The 15050-nt window shown below is 32.5% G+C and overlaps 1 pseudogene; it reads right to left on the minus strand.

Annotated features, from left to right (window-relative positions):
- Positions 1 to 10728: 10728 nt before the first annotated feature.
- LOC111240982 lies at positions 10729 to 12531 on the minus strand (annotated as a pseudogene).
- Between the last annotated feature and the right edge of the window lie 2519 nt (positions 12532 to 15050).

Consider the following 15050-nt stretch of genomic DNA (forward strand, 5'->3'; position numbering starts at 1 on the left):
TCAGGTTGAGCCATGTAAATTTCCTCCTCTAAATCACCATTCAAAAAGGTTGTTTTAACATTCATCTGATGTATCACTAGTTTATGGATAGCTGCTAGAGCTAATAACACTCGAATAGAGGAAATCCTAGTCACAAGAGCAAAAGTATCAAAGTAATCTATGTTCGGTTTTTGAGTAAAGCCTTTTGCTACTAATCTTGCCTTATATTTTTCTATGGATCCATCAGGGTGATATTTCTTCTTAAAGATCCACTTACAACCAACGAGTTTTTCTTCTTTAGGAAAATCTACTAAAGTCCAAGTATTGTTTTTCTGAATTGATTCAATTTTAATCCTAATGGCCTTATCCCACTGTTTTGCATCAGGAGCACTGGTAGCTTCTACAAAGCTTGTTGGATCATTATCAACAAGATAAGTATAAAAGTCATCTCCAAAGAAAGTTTCCTTTCTTTGTCTTTTACTTCTTCTCAAATCCTCATTCATGGTATCACTGTTATTATTATCATCAACAGGTTGAGACATTTCACAAACCTTTAAGGGAAACACATGTTAAAAAAACTCATCATTTTTCATCTCTATTATAGAATTTCTCTCAAGTATGTTACTTTTAACTACTAGAAACCTGTAGGCAGCACTATGTTCAACATAACCTAAGAACATGTAATCAGAGGTTTTAGAGCTTATTTTCCTTAAAGGGTTCTATTTTTTTCTCTCAACTACCCCATTAGACTCGGGTGAATATGGTGGGGTCACTTCATGGATAATCCTTTCTTTAACACAAAGTCATTAAACAAAACATACTCACTACTTTTATTCGATCTAATCCTTTTAATTTTCTTATTCAACGAATTTTCTACTTCTGTTTTATAGGTTAAAAACACATTAAAGGCTTCACCTTTATGTTTGATTAAATACACTTTAGTGTATCTAGAATAATCATCTATAAAAGTTACAAAATAATTTTTACCTCCTCTAGACATGGTTTGTTTCATATCAGCTAGATCAGTATGAATTAACCCTAACAGTTCAGTTTGGCGTTCTACAAAAAACATGTTTTCTTTGTTAATTTAGATTCTACACATATATCACACTTACTACTTTGTTTATCATGCATATTAATTAATCCCAGTCATTGTAATTTCAAAACATACGACGAATTCACATGTCCTAATCTAGCATGTCATATATCATACGAGTCAACAATATAAGCAGAAGAACTTGATTCATTAAAATTTTTAGAAACATTTAGAATGAAGAGTCCTTGATGACAATATCCCTTCCCCATGAAAACATTATTTTTTGTCATAATGATCTTGTCAGACTCAAATGACACTTTAACCCCCACCTTTCCCAATAGTGCTACAGAGATTAAATTAATTTTGATTGATGGCACATGTAGCACATCACTCAAGGCCAAAGTTTTTCCAGATGTGAGTTTGAGAAGAACTTTTCCTCTTCCCAGAACAGGAGTGGTGCTGGAATCACCAAGGTAGACGTGTTCTTCTCCATCCCCTACACTAGTGTAAGAGGTAAAGGTACTTCTGTTTGCACAGATATGCCTGGTAGCACCAGAGTCTACCACCCATTTGCTCACATTGGTCATCAAATTTACTTGAGAAACGACCGCAACAATAATCTCGTCTCCTTCGGCTATATTTGCCCTAGGAGGATTATCGTTTCTCACTCTATGCCAGGTGGGTTTAGATTCATAGGGATGAGATATAAGAAAATTATTTTTCCTTTTGTAATCAGGTTTGTGTACGTACCTTTTGGGAGCAGCAACAACTCCATACATGTCTAAAAGGGTGGACACGCGTTCTTGCCAGCACCATAAATTTTGTCCAGAGAAAGCCTCGATTTTTGACATGTCCGGAAGTGATTTTGCGAAGACCGTCTGGGATCCGGAACAAAATTTCCTGAGGCGTGTAGTTTCATTGTCCATAAGGACTTATCCACGATATATTGTGCAAGTCCCCCAAGATAGAACAGGAACTTCTCAGAATATCTCTGAAGACCTCAGAACTAACAAGGATCTCTAAAAGAGTATAAAAACAAACCTAGAATATTTTTAGTAGAAGAAAAGAGGATGAAACTAAGAGGAGAGAAGAATAAGAAAGACTATTTTTTTTTTCTTTTGGAATGAAGAAAAAACTCTATTTATAGAGTTAGAAAAGAATAAAAGAAATAAAAGACAATAAAAGAAAAAAATAACGTTCGAGCTCTTAAAAATTTTAATTGTTGCTTTTTAAAATCTTTTTGAACGTTGCAATTAAAATATTTTTTACCGTTGTCAACGTTCTAAACTTTTGCAATATCACTATATATTATAAAAAAAATGCATCTTAATTTAAAAAAAATGTTTTAATTAGGTTCTTTTAAAAAGAATTACACGTTAGTAACATGTCTTGTATCAATATGTAATTTTTTATTTTTATTTATTGACAAAATATAAATTAATAATATACAAATGTAATAGGTTAAACAATTATTTTTAATAAAAATATTAGGATATACGCTTAATAAATTTTATTTCAAATTGAAAAGGAATAATGTTATTTCTTTTATGAGAGTGTGTCAATATGTGATTTTTTTTAAATTTTCCATAATATTATATAATTTAGCTTCTAAATTATTGTAGTTCCTGTTGATTATATTATTTAATGAACATTTTAACTTACTTTTTTAAGTTTAATACCGCTTTTGGTCTCTAGTTTGGGAGGGTTTGTTTAATATGGTCCTACCTTTTTTTTTCATAACAATTGTCCCATCTTTTGAAAAAACTGTTCAATTGAGTCCTTTTTGTTCATAGTGGTCCCATATTCAAGTTTAAATGTTTATTATAGTCCTTATTGTATACGATGATGACATGATTTTTAACATAACATTATGTCAGGACTGTTAAAATAACATTTGGATAGGTGAATGCATGAAAGAACTTATTGACGTCGTAACCAGCACCGTTAGAAAATTGATGTCGTAACCAAAAAGGAGTCAATTGAACAGTTTTTTCAAAAAGTGGGATCAATTGTTACTAACAAAAAACGGTAGGACCATATTGAACAAAACCTCCCAAACTAGGGACCAAAAGCGGTATTAAGCCTTTTTTCTAATGTTTCACGTTATTTTATCTAAAATACTTTAGGTTATCAATTCCTAACAACACAAAGTTATTGTAATAGCACTAGATGACATATATATAAAGAAAATTGAACACATAGTAGTGGAATTTTGTTGAGAAATAAAGTTGTCTTAATACAAGTATCAATACAAATAACACGAGACGAACAATGAAATTGACAACTGCAGAAAAAAACTGTATGAGTCATAGTTGAACCATGTCGTGTTCCATTCCTGAAAAGGAAGAAAAGGAAAGGAATTAAGAGAATTTTCCACACTGAAATCAGAGAAGAAGAATCTGGAGAAAAAGTGATTGCAGAGAGAGATGGTCCATACCACCGACTAACTATCCTTGAATGAAATCCCTCCATTTAGTATTTCCTCTCCTCTCACGTGTCCCTCTACGCACTCCCCTGCCTTCATCTCTGTTTGACACGTGGCCACTAGGTGTAACCGTTTCTCCCTCCTTAATACTGTTATGCTTTGTGTGCATTACAATACTCCAATCTTGAATAACAACCTTGTCCTCAAGGTTGAAGTGAGGGTATTCTTTCTTTAGTTCTGCCATGGTTTCCCACGAATTGTCTGCTTCATAAAACGAATCCCATTGTATCAACACCTCGGTTAGTTCTCATCCATTTCTGTTAACCACTCTTTTGTCCGGAATCTGATAAGGTTGCATTATTGGTCCCACTTCAGTAGCAGTAAGAAGTAATGGAAAATATGGTTGTTTAGGATCTCCTTGAAATTTCTTAAGCACCGAAATGTGGAATACTGGATGTATTTTGCTGAATCTGGGAGTAGGAGTTTGTAAGCTACCTTACTAATCTTCTCAATAACTTTAAAAGGTTCAAAGTACCTTAAGCTCAACTTTTGATTCCTTCTCAAGGTCACCCGAATGTTGCCTGTAGGGTTGTAATTTCACTATAACAAGATCCCCTACTTCCAAGAAAACATATCTTCTTTTCTTATCCGCCTGCCTTTTCATATAATTCTGAGAATCATGAAGCTTAGCTTTTAATTTCTTCAATAAGACATCACGGTTCTTTAAGCTCTCTTGTAGGTCTACAGCGTCAGTATCACTATGATCATATTTAATTATAGTTGGTGGTAACTTTCCATAAACAACTTGGTAGGGAGACATACCAATATTATGGTGAAAAGATGAATCATACCAAAATTGAGCCCATGGGAGCATCTTAAGCCATTTTTTAGGATGCTAAAAGACAAAACATCTAAGATACATCTCCAAAGTTTTGTTTAAATTTTTAGTTTGGCAATCGGATTGGGGATGGTATGAGGAGCTCATTGCTAAGGTGGTGCCTTGATACTTGAATAATAACTTCCAAAAGTTGTTGATGAAGACTCTATCCCGGTCAAACACAATGGATTTTGGGAATCCATATAATTTGACAATATTTTGAATGAAAGTTTAAGCTACAGTTTTGCTATTGAATCCTTGCTTTAATGGAATGAAGTGCGCAAACTTTAAGAGTCTATCAATGACCAACATGATATTGGAATAACCCTGCGAAATTGGTAAGCTAACAATGAAATCCATAGCAATGCCTTCCCAAATCAGGTTTGGAATTGGTAGGGTTTGCAACAGACAACTGGTAAAGACTGATTGACCTTAGCTTGTTGGCAAATAAAGCATTCCTTCACAAACATCCTTATATCTTCCTGCATTTTAGGCCAGAAAAATTGAGCACTCAATCTTGCCATAGTTCTTGTAGTTCCCGCGTGACCACCGATTTTTTATCAATGGAATTCTCCTATGATCAGATTTATTAGTTCTGCATTATTTGGCAGCATAATGCTCCCTTTCCACGTAAAAATGTCTTGATGTATTTCATAGTCACCCTTCTTCCCTTAGTTGTTCATACATTCCAGAAAAATTATCATCAATTCTTCATCTTTTTTGGTTGCTTCTGCTACTGTTTGTAGCCATGTATTTCGTGGTTTTGACCAAGCCATTGCAAAGCTCCTAGATAAAGCATCAACAAGGATATTCTCCTTCCTTGGTGAGTATTGTATTGTGAAATCAAACCCTATAAATTTGGGTAGTCATTGTTGTTGCTCAAGGGTTTGGAGTGTCTACTCTAATAATTCTTTCAAACTCTTCTCATCCGTTTTAATAATGAACCTGTGGCCAAGTAAATAATGTCTGAATTTTGACAAAGATTCAATTATAGCATAGAATTCTCTAGTATATGTCGATTGTTTCTGCATCCTTACCGATAATTTCTTTGAAAAATAAGCAATAAGGTGCTTATTTTGACTTAATACCGCTCCAATTCCCAAACCTGACGCATTTGTTTCCAATACAAAAGGTTCCTTAAAATTTGGAATTGCTAGAACAGGAGCAGTGGTAAGGGCTAGCTTCAATTCTTGAAAAGCCTTGTATGTTGCTTCACTCTACTTAAATGAATCTTTCGTTAATAAACCAGTCAATGGTGCAGCTATTTGGGCATAATTTTTGACAAATCTTCCGTAATACCCCGTTAATCCTAAAAAGCCTCTCAACTGCTTAAGGATTGTAGGTTTTCGACCAATGTTTTACTGTCTCCAACTTTTTAGTCTCCATAGTTATTCCATTTCCTGCCAAAGTGTGACCGAGATACCTGATCTGCTGTACTCCAAAACTTCATTTAGAGAACTTAGCAAATAATTGGTTATGTTTGAGAATCCTTAACACAACTTCCAAATGGTATAGGTGGTCTTTCCAGCTTGAGTTGTAGACCAATATATCATCAAAGAAAACCAGTACAAATATTCTCAATACACCCTTAAAGATTTGATTCATTAGACTTTGAAATGTTGTTGGCGCATTGGACAACCCGAATGGCATAACCAGTCATTCGTAGAGTCCTTGATGAGTCCTGAATGCAATTTTATGTCTGTCCTCTGGTTTCAATAAAATTTGGTGGTATCTGGACCGTAAATCCAGCTTGGAGAAGTAACGGGCTCCATACAATTCATCAATAAGTTCATCCACTATTGGAATTGGGAAATTGTCCTTAATTGTTTTAGCATTCAAGGCTCTATAGTCCATGCAAACCCTCCATGTGTCATCTTTCTTCTTGACTAAAATAATTGGAGATGAAAAAGGATTGTTGCTTGGTTGTACAATGCCCTCTTTTAACATGTCTTCCACCAATTTTTCAATTTCTTCCTTTTGACTATATGGATATCTATAGGGCTTCACCGTGACTGGATTTGATCCTTCTAACAAAGGAATAGAGTGATCATGACTCCTTGGTGGAGGTAGTCCACACGGTTGGCTAAAGACAATGTTGTACTTGCATAGTAAAATCATTAATTCTGGCTCCATGTCCTCTGGAAGTTCTAGTAAAGGAAAATTCTGAATGTCTTGGTGGACCATCTACATACTATATATCTCAGCTAGTGCATTAGTGTCATCATTCTCCTTATGTGATGCAGTTGTGTTGTTTCTGGTAACATGTCTCGATCACCTTGTAATGTGGTGAAGCGACCATCCTGCAAAAACTTGATTTGCAGCAAGTCATAATCTGCTAAGTGGGGGCCAATTGTCTTCAACCAACTTGCGCCAAGGATGAGGTCAGCACCAGAGATTGATAAGAGAAACACATGTAATGTGAAAACATTGCCATGTGCTATTAAATTCAAATTTTGTATTAAGCCCTTTAATTCCATGTAATTCCCATTACCAACCATTACTTTGAACGAATGAGTCTTCACCACTGGAAGTTTCAAAAACTTTGCAATCCTTGGTTGTAAGAAATATTAGAACTGCCTTCATCAATCAATACTTTGACTGGTGTGATGCCAATATGTGCTACGAATCTAATTGTCCCTACTCTGAAACCACCTTTCAAGGCATTCAAAGATAAGTGATGATCTTCGTTTACAGTTGCTTCCTTGTCTTAAGGTAACTCGGTCTCCGATTCCATATTATCTTATTCGTCCTCCCTCAATTGTAGGACAAAACATAGCTTGTTTGGGCACTTGTGATTAGAAGAGAATTTCTCATCAGAGAAATAACATAAACCCTTCTCTCTTCTTAATTGCATTTTGTTGGACTTATTCTTTTGACATTTGGGTTTCTTAATGGTGGTCCTGGTGGGTTAGGTAACAACTGAGGTAAGGAAGATTTGGTAGCTGGTAGGATGTTCCTTGTGGTGTTTTGAACCCTCTAAGTTGTTACTTTCGAAGAATTTATGTAACGAATGGCGTAATTAGGAGTAGGCTTGGTTCCTGGCATATATTTCTCTTCATACAGTTTAGCTAATGCTACTGCTCATAATAGGTTTGTTGGAGTCAAGGAAATCACATCTCTTCTAATATCAACATTTAAACCACTCATAAAGCAATTTAAAATAGCTTCCTCGGTTAAACCCTCACATCTATTTGCAAGCGACATAAATTTCATATAGTAATCTGATACCGATCCTTGCTGTTGCAGCCTAAACATTTCTGCCATTGGACAATCGAAGGGAGAGGGCCCAAATTGAGATTCCAGAGCACGTGTCAATGTTGTCCAAGTGGTGACTACTTCAATCTTCTGCAACATTTGGAACCATGGCACCACATATTTCTCAAAATGCATAGAAGCTATTTCAATACAATCAGCATCAGGTGTGTTGTGGTAGTTGAAGAACTTATCTGCTTTGAAAATCCATTCTAACACTGGTGTGGAGCCATCAAAGTGTGGAAAATCGAGAGAAATGTCCTTGACCGAGTCCATGGAATTTAGCGAATGAACTCTGACTATGGAATTTGAGTTCGAAGGACTTCCAAATGTCTAAGTGGGATTTTGTAGTAATTGCTATAAGACGAGTTTGATTTCATCGATCGCCGAGTCCTGATTTATATTTCTTTCATCTATCGTACTCTGCAGCTTTTCCACAATTGTTGTTAGACGACGAAGATCATCGGTCGTCGTGCGGATCTCGGTTTGGAGCTCTTTCAATCTTGTGTTCTCAGCCATGGGAGACAATGAAAGTACCAATGTAATAACACTAGATGATGTATATATATAAAGAAAATCGAACACAAAGCAGTGGAATTTTATTGAGAAATAAAGTTGTCTCAATACAAGTATATATACAAGTAACACAAAGTGAACAATGAAATTGACAAGTGCAAAAAAAAACTGTATGAGTCACAGCTGAACCATGACATGTTCCATTGCTAAAAAGAAAGAAAGGGAAATGAATTAAGAGAATTTTCCACACTAGAATCAAAGAAAAAAAATCTGGAGAAAAAGTGATTATAAAGAGAGAGGGTCCATACCACCGACTAACTATCCCTGAATGAAATGCCTCCATTTAGTATTTCCTCTCTTCTCACGTGTCTCTCTACACACTTCCATGGCCACTAGGTTTAACCGTTACAGCTACCTACATTTAGGATCATACGTGAATATTTGCTGAGACACGTTTTTATTTTTTAATTTTTTATAGATAACATTTCTAGACTATAAATGGTACATTTTCGAAGTAGGAGAAAGAAAAGTAGGATATATATATTTTTTAGATTAACTAAATTTAAACTTTAAAATTTAGAAAAATCATATTTTACTCTTATTTTAAAGTTGTTAACTTTTTAGAATTATCTATCGTACATGGACCAAAATCTTGCCTCTTTTTCATTTTTCCCGGTAACTAAAATTACCAGAAAGTATTTTACAGGAAAAAAAAGTCCCAGTTGTAAAGTAGAAATTGGCCTCACTTTTTAGTGTTTTTTACACTAGTTTAATAATTCTTACAAGAAAGTTGGTCAAGGTAACTTACGTCAATGATTACTTTTAATTGAAATATTATGGGTTAAATATGTTTTTAATCCCTATATTTTGGCGTGATTTTGATTTTAGTCCGTCTTTCAAATTAAGGTACAATTTAGTCCTTCAACTTTAGAAAACTCTGGTTTTAGTCTTTTTTACCAATTTTTTTTAACTTATATTTGTTGTTTCAAGCACGTTTCATTATAGCATTTGAACTGTTTATACTGTTTGACACATTTTTGCTTCAATGTTAACTGAGAAATGCGTTTGAAACAGCAAATAAAGTTAAAAAAATTTGATAAAAAGGACTAAAACTAGAGTTTTCTAGAGTTGAAGGACAAAATTGTACCTTGATTTGAAAGAGGGCCATGATTCGTTAGTAACGTACAAAATCCGTCGGTAATTAGCATTTACCGACGGCTTACCGACGACCATCACACCGTCGGTAAAAAGGTTGTCGGTAACTTTTACCGAAGGATTTTGGCCGTCGGTAATTACCGAAGGCTACTGGCCGTCGGTAAAGCCTTCGGTAAATCCGTCGGTAAATGTCGCGACTTGGTTCATCTTCTTCCTCTTCCTTCCTCGCTCTGTGTCATTTTTTTTTCATTTCCACAAACTCCACCACCAAAAAACCATCACGCGAATAACCGTAGGGAAACATACAGAGTTGAGCTCGCCAGAAAAGTTTAGGACCGGTGATGTTGTGTCATTTTATCATGGAGAGTTGAGCTCACCGGAAAAGCTTAGGACCGATGATGTTGTGTCATTTTATTATGCACAGTTAAGCTCGCCGGAAAACTTGAGCTCGCCGGAAAAGTGGAGCTCGCTGGAAAAGTTAAGCTCGTCGGAAAAGTGGAGAGCATCCCGTGATGGTGGAGAGTATCCTGCGACGGTGGAGAGCAACCCGCAATGGCAGAGAGCTGAAGCCACAAGACGGTAAGGAGAAATGAGAAATGAGTAGTGGTGGTGTGAAACTGAGATGGTAAAGAAAAATGAGGAGAAATGAGCGTGTTTGCCAATTATATTGACACTGGAGGCGAAATTTGGGCGGGAAAATTCCTGCTCTTTTTACCGATGGCCCAAAGCCTTCGATAAATTCGTCAGTAATGTCGGTAAGTGAAATAATGGACGGGAAAATTTCCGCTCTTTTTACCGACGGGCATGAGCCTTCGGTAAATCCGTCGGTAAGTGAAATAATGGGCGGGAAAATTCCCGCTCTTTTTACCAACGGCCAAAAGCCTTCGGTAAATTCGTCGGTAAGTGACAGTGCCATTACCGACGGAAAAGGGTCTTTGGTAAATCCTTCGGTAACTGACATTGTCACTTACCGACGGACTTACCGAAGGCTCTTGGCCGTCGGTAAAAGAAAATCAAAATCCCTCGGTAAAACCGTCGGTAATGGAATATTTACCGACGAATTCATTTCTGTCGGTAAAAATCCATCGGTAATATTGATAATTTTTGTAGTGGGAATTAAAAACATATTTAACCCAAATATTATTTTTCAAAATTTAGAGTTACAATTAAAATTTTCATATATATATATATATATATATATATATATATATATATTAAATTTATACCAATCTAAAATTGTTTGATATTTCAACTTCTTAAGTTAAAATTGATTTTGTTTATATATTTTGTAAAATATATACGAAAATAAGAAGAATTTAATATTTTTTATAAAATTTGAGACATAATTCATATGATATATAAGTTAAGAGTCAGGTATATTATGCAACGAATATATTGATTGTATTATTCCATGCCTATTGAAGACTATGTTCTAATCTAAGTGCATAAACTCTATTGTCATAGAAGAGAGGAGAGAAAGGAGAATTGTCATGGTGATATACCACCATTGTTGAAGGTAAATTCTTGCTGCATTTTCATGGTAAGAATCTCTGCCTGCGCTACTGCAAGCTGCGTTTGTAACTCAGAAACTTGAATTTCTAGGTTAGATATTATTCCAACACAACCATACACAGGGTTTCTGATCTTGCATTTGCCTCATAAACTAAACTCTTCACTACATCTTCTCTTTTCTCAACAGGAACATCATGCATACATAAATGTATAAAAGAATAGGATAACAAGACCTATTTGCATTGAGCTTCTTATTTATGGTTGGACTCCATAAATTTTTCATAAAAATTTATAGTCACCGCAAAATAATAAATTAATAATAATTTTATTATCAATTGTTACATTTACAAGAAAATCCTTAAAAAATATAAATCTATGATAGAGACAAAAAAAATAATTAATCACTATAGCAACTCATTTAGATGTTAATTTATAAATTAAAAATTATTAATATCTAAAATAATTATTATCACTAGTGCAAAAAGCTGATTCAATCACATAAAATTCAAACTTACTATCTTAGGTCTATCAAGACCTGACATACTAAGTTCACTAATGTATCAACACCTATCATAATAAGTTCAACTTACAATGTCATCATAGAATGTTGCATTCTCTATATTGTCTCCAACTATGATGTTAAAATAATCATCATGGTAACTCTTGTAAACCTAACATAAAATATCATTTATACACTAGTGTATTATGAATAAAAACTTACAACTAGTGATTAATTAGACTCAACTTATAATATTAGCCATAAAGATTTTTGCTACAAATAAATTAGTGACCAGTTTAAATATTAATTCATTTTGTAATAAAAATTTTAATAAATAATATTAATAATCAATTTAGAATCTAATTATAATTTTTTATTCATAACAATGATTATTTTAGATATCAATAATTTTTATTTTATAAATTAGTATCTAAATTAATTACTAATTGACCAATACTTTTTTATCACTAAATGAATAACTAATATTTTTAAAATTTTCTTCAACTGTATGTTGCTTTTAAATCAAAGTTAAACATTCAACAACGACAATTACTTTTAAATTATTGTATCCATTCTACAACAACAATTTTCCATAAAATTATATTCGTAAAGCAGATATAACGATAATTTGAAAAGCAACCCTTGTTAATTATATCTCCTTTTATAATATAGTTTTTGAATGAGTTTTTTTTTTTTTTTCACACAATTACTTCTTCTGTCTGCATATTCTTCTTCTCCTTCTTTACACATTTGTTCATTTCAGCTTGTCACTTGTTCTCAATATCATATGCCCTCTATATTATTAGTGAAAATTGTTCTCATAAATAAGGGTATATACGACGATAGTTTTACACAAGCCTGTTGTCATATATAATTACGATTTTAATTATCATTGAAAATTTATATTTTAAATAATAGATCTATATATTAACTATAGTTCTAAAAGAATTTACGAGAATGCATTAAAAAATGTCTTTCTCAGTAATAAGGAAAATCTCTTAGTAACGAGGAAAAAAATAAAAAATAAAAACGAAGAGTTTATTTATACATTGATATATAAAATCTGCTCTATTAGATTTTTCAAAAATTAATGTTTATATGTTATATACATAAATAAATACCTTTAACATTTTTGTAAGATTCTTGCATCCAAAAACCTTGTGCACCATGGCAAACTTGTGAAGGTCATTGGGAGGAAAATAAGGAGCAAAGAGGCAATTCTGGGAGCAACGGCGTCTCAGCAACTTGCAGGAAGCACAGGGTGAACAATTACCACTCATATCAAATCTAAAATTTTTACAAACAATCTATTTTCGCTCTCATTAATCTAAATATATATAGAAGGAAAACACGCAACACATTAAACAATTTTATAAATTGTGATTTAGAATCTATCTGACTGGAATAACAGTTCAATGTAGAAACTCATAGAAAAGTTATACTCATTTGACTTAATTCATGTTTTAAATAGGTTAAAAAATTAGTCTACGAATCAATGATAGATATGTTTCAACAGTCGATTTTGTTAAAAAAAATAAAAGAACTCTCTAAGAAAAACCATTTTAGAAATATTCTAACTCGATTTATAATTAAATTAAAAAATAAATACAAAATACAAAATATTTCCAAAATTTTGAATTTGAAAATTTTTATTCTTGTGAAAATAATATAGCATAAAATCTTATATTATTATTTAATTGCTTCTTCTATAGATAGAATAGTTGTGATGTTATTATTTATTTATTTATGTAATGATATTAACTGTGAATTATTATTTTCAATAGTTAGCTTATCTTATATTTATCTTTTTTTTTTACGTGTTATGATCCTATTATGTTGCACGTGATGTTATTTTGCAATCGTTGTGTTTACCGATTTGTTTGACCTAGTATAATTATGTTGTATAGCATGTGAAACATATTTTGACATATGAGATTACGTAATATTTATGAAATTTAGAAATAGACTAAAAGATAAACTATTATTGTATTATATATATATATATATATATATATATATATATATATAAGTAAATTACTTTCAACTATGAATAGAATGATTTAAACAATAAATTATCATACATTTTAAATTATTTTATTTAAAAAATAATTAATCTTTAAACCTATGAACTCTTCCAATAAAAATCTGTTTAAATCAGAAATTAAAATCAGTCCATTTTAACTTAAATAATTATTTTTCATTAAAGTTCATTTGATTTTAGTGAGTATTTGAGTCAAATATATTTTCAAGGTCTAGCTGTACGCACGCGTAACGTTATGGTATAGAGTAGAGTTGTCAAAATGGGTAATCCGGTTCAATCTGGTTCGGCCCACTACGGGTTGGTCGAGCCAATCCAACCCGACTCATTTATTAACAAACCAGAAAAACTTGAACCTGACCCGACCCACCACGGGTTGGTGGGTAAACGGGTTGGCTCACTAGCCCATTTAATTATATTTTTTGTTTAAAATAAAAAAAATACAAACTTTCTGTAATTTAAATTTAAACAAATTTCAGTCCCAAAAAATTATGTTAAAGACAATTCAAAATAATAATAAAAAGTACAATATAATCCAAATGTCATCCAAAAACAAACACAAAAACCATACAAATAAGTTTCTTATATTCATCATTTTTTGTATTAGAATCTTGAATAAATATTCTGCTCTCTTGAATCATCTTCTTCATCAATTGTTGTAATCCTTGACCCTTGTTCTTGTTGTCTCCAAATTCACTAATAAATATTTTCCAAAATCAATAAAAAAATATTAGTCAAAAAAAAAAAAGAGAACCAGTACTCAATAACATCAACAAAAAATTAATAGTTTAATTGTATCATAGTTTTCCAAATTCAAAGATATCAAAAAGAGCTTGTTCAAATAATGTATACTCAAATTGTTTAAATAAAATGAACAAAATTTGATACAAGCATGTCAGAACATGAAAAAAATCATTCCATGTCTTTAAATCCCCCAGAACAAAAAACAAATTCGCAAACCCCTATTTTTGTCATTATAGGGCTTTTGAAAAAAAAAGAAAGAAAAAGAAGTGAGAAAACAAAAATATGGAGAAAAGAGAAGAATAAAGGAAGGGTGTTTTACCTGCTGCTTAAAGAATTTCAGTGAAGTAAGGGTGAGAACACCGAGTGATTTGTGAGAGCAGATGTTACTTTTTTGGTATACACAGTGAGTGAAAAAAAGTATTTTATTTTGTAAGGTTTTATAAATAAAATAATAAATTAAAAAAATAAAATTAGGTAGGTGGGTTGGTTGGTGGGCCAACTCGGCTTACCATAGGTTCAACCCGCATGAACCGGATCTAAATGAGCCGGATTGAAATCTGACCCAATATAAGTGAGTTATATTTTCAAACCCAACCTGCCTTAAACCCGTGACGGGCCAGATTGGTCTGCGAATTGTGACCCATTTTGACGGCTCTAGTATAGAGATTAACATTAAGAGTGAGTATTGGTTGCGAGAATCAATGAACAATGTGTGAAACAAGTTATTTCACAAGTAATGATGACTCTCGTGTCATATTTTTCTTATTTAATGTTCTTAGCACGCTTTGTCGTTGAAATTCATTACAAATACTAGTTGAAATTTGATAATAAATAATAATAATAATAATAATAATAATAATAATAATAACTCCACTCTAACTTTTTAAACTTCTATTAATTCATACTATCTCTTAATTTTATATTTTATTTAATTATTAGTAACATCTTAAACCTTTTCTTGTTTTTTATTGTATAAATAATATTTCGCTTTTTTCTAATACATTATTTATTATTGAA

The sequence above is a fragment of the Vigna radiata genome, unplaced genomic scaffold (genome assembly GCF_000741045.1).
Source record: "Vigna radiata var. radiata cultivar VC1973A unplaced genomic scaffold, Vradiata_ver6 scaffold_153, whole genome shotgun sequence".
NCBI lineage: Eukaryota > Viridiplantae > Streptophyta > Magnoliopsida > Fabales > Fabaceae > Vigna > Vigna radiata.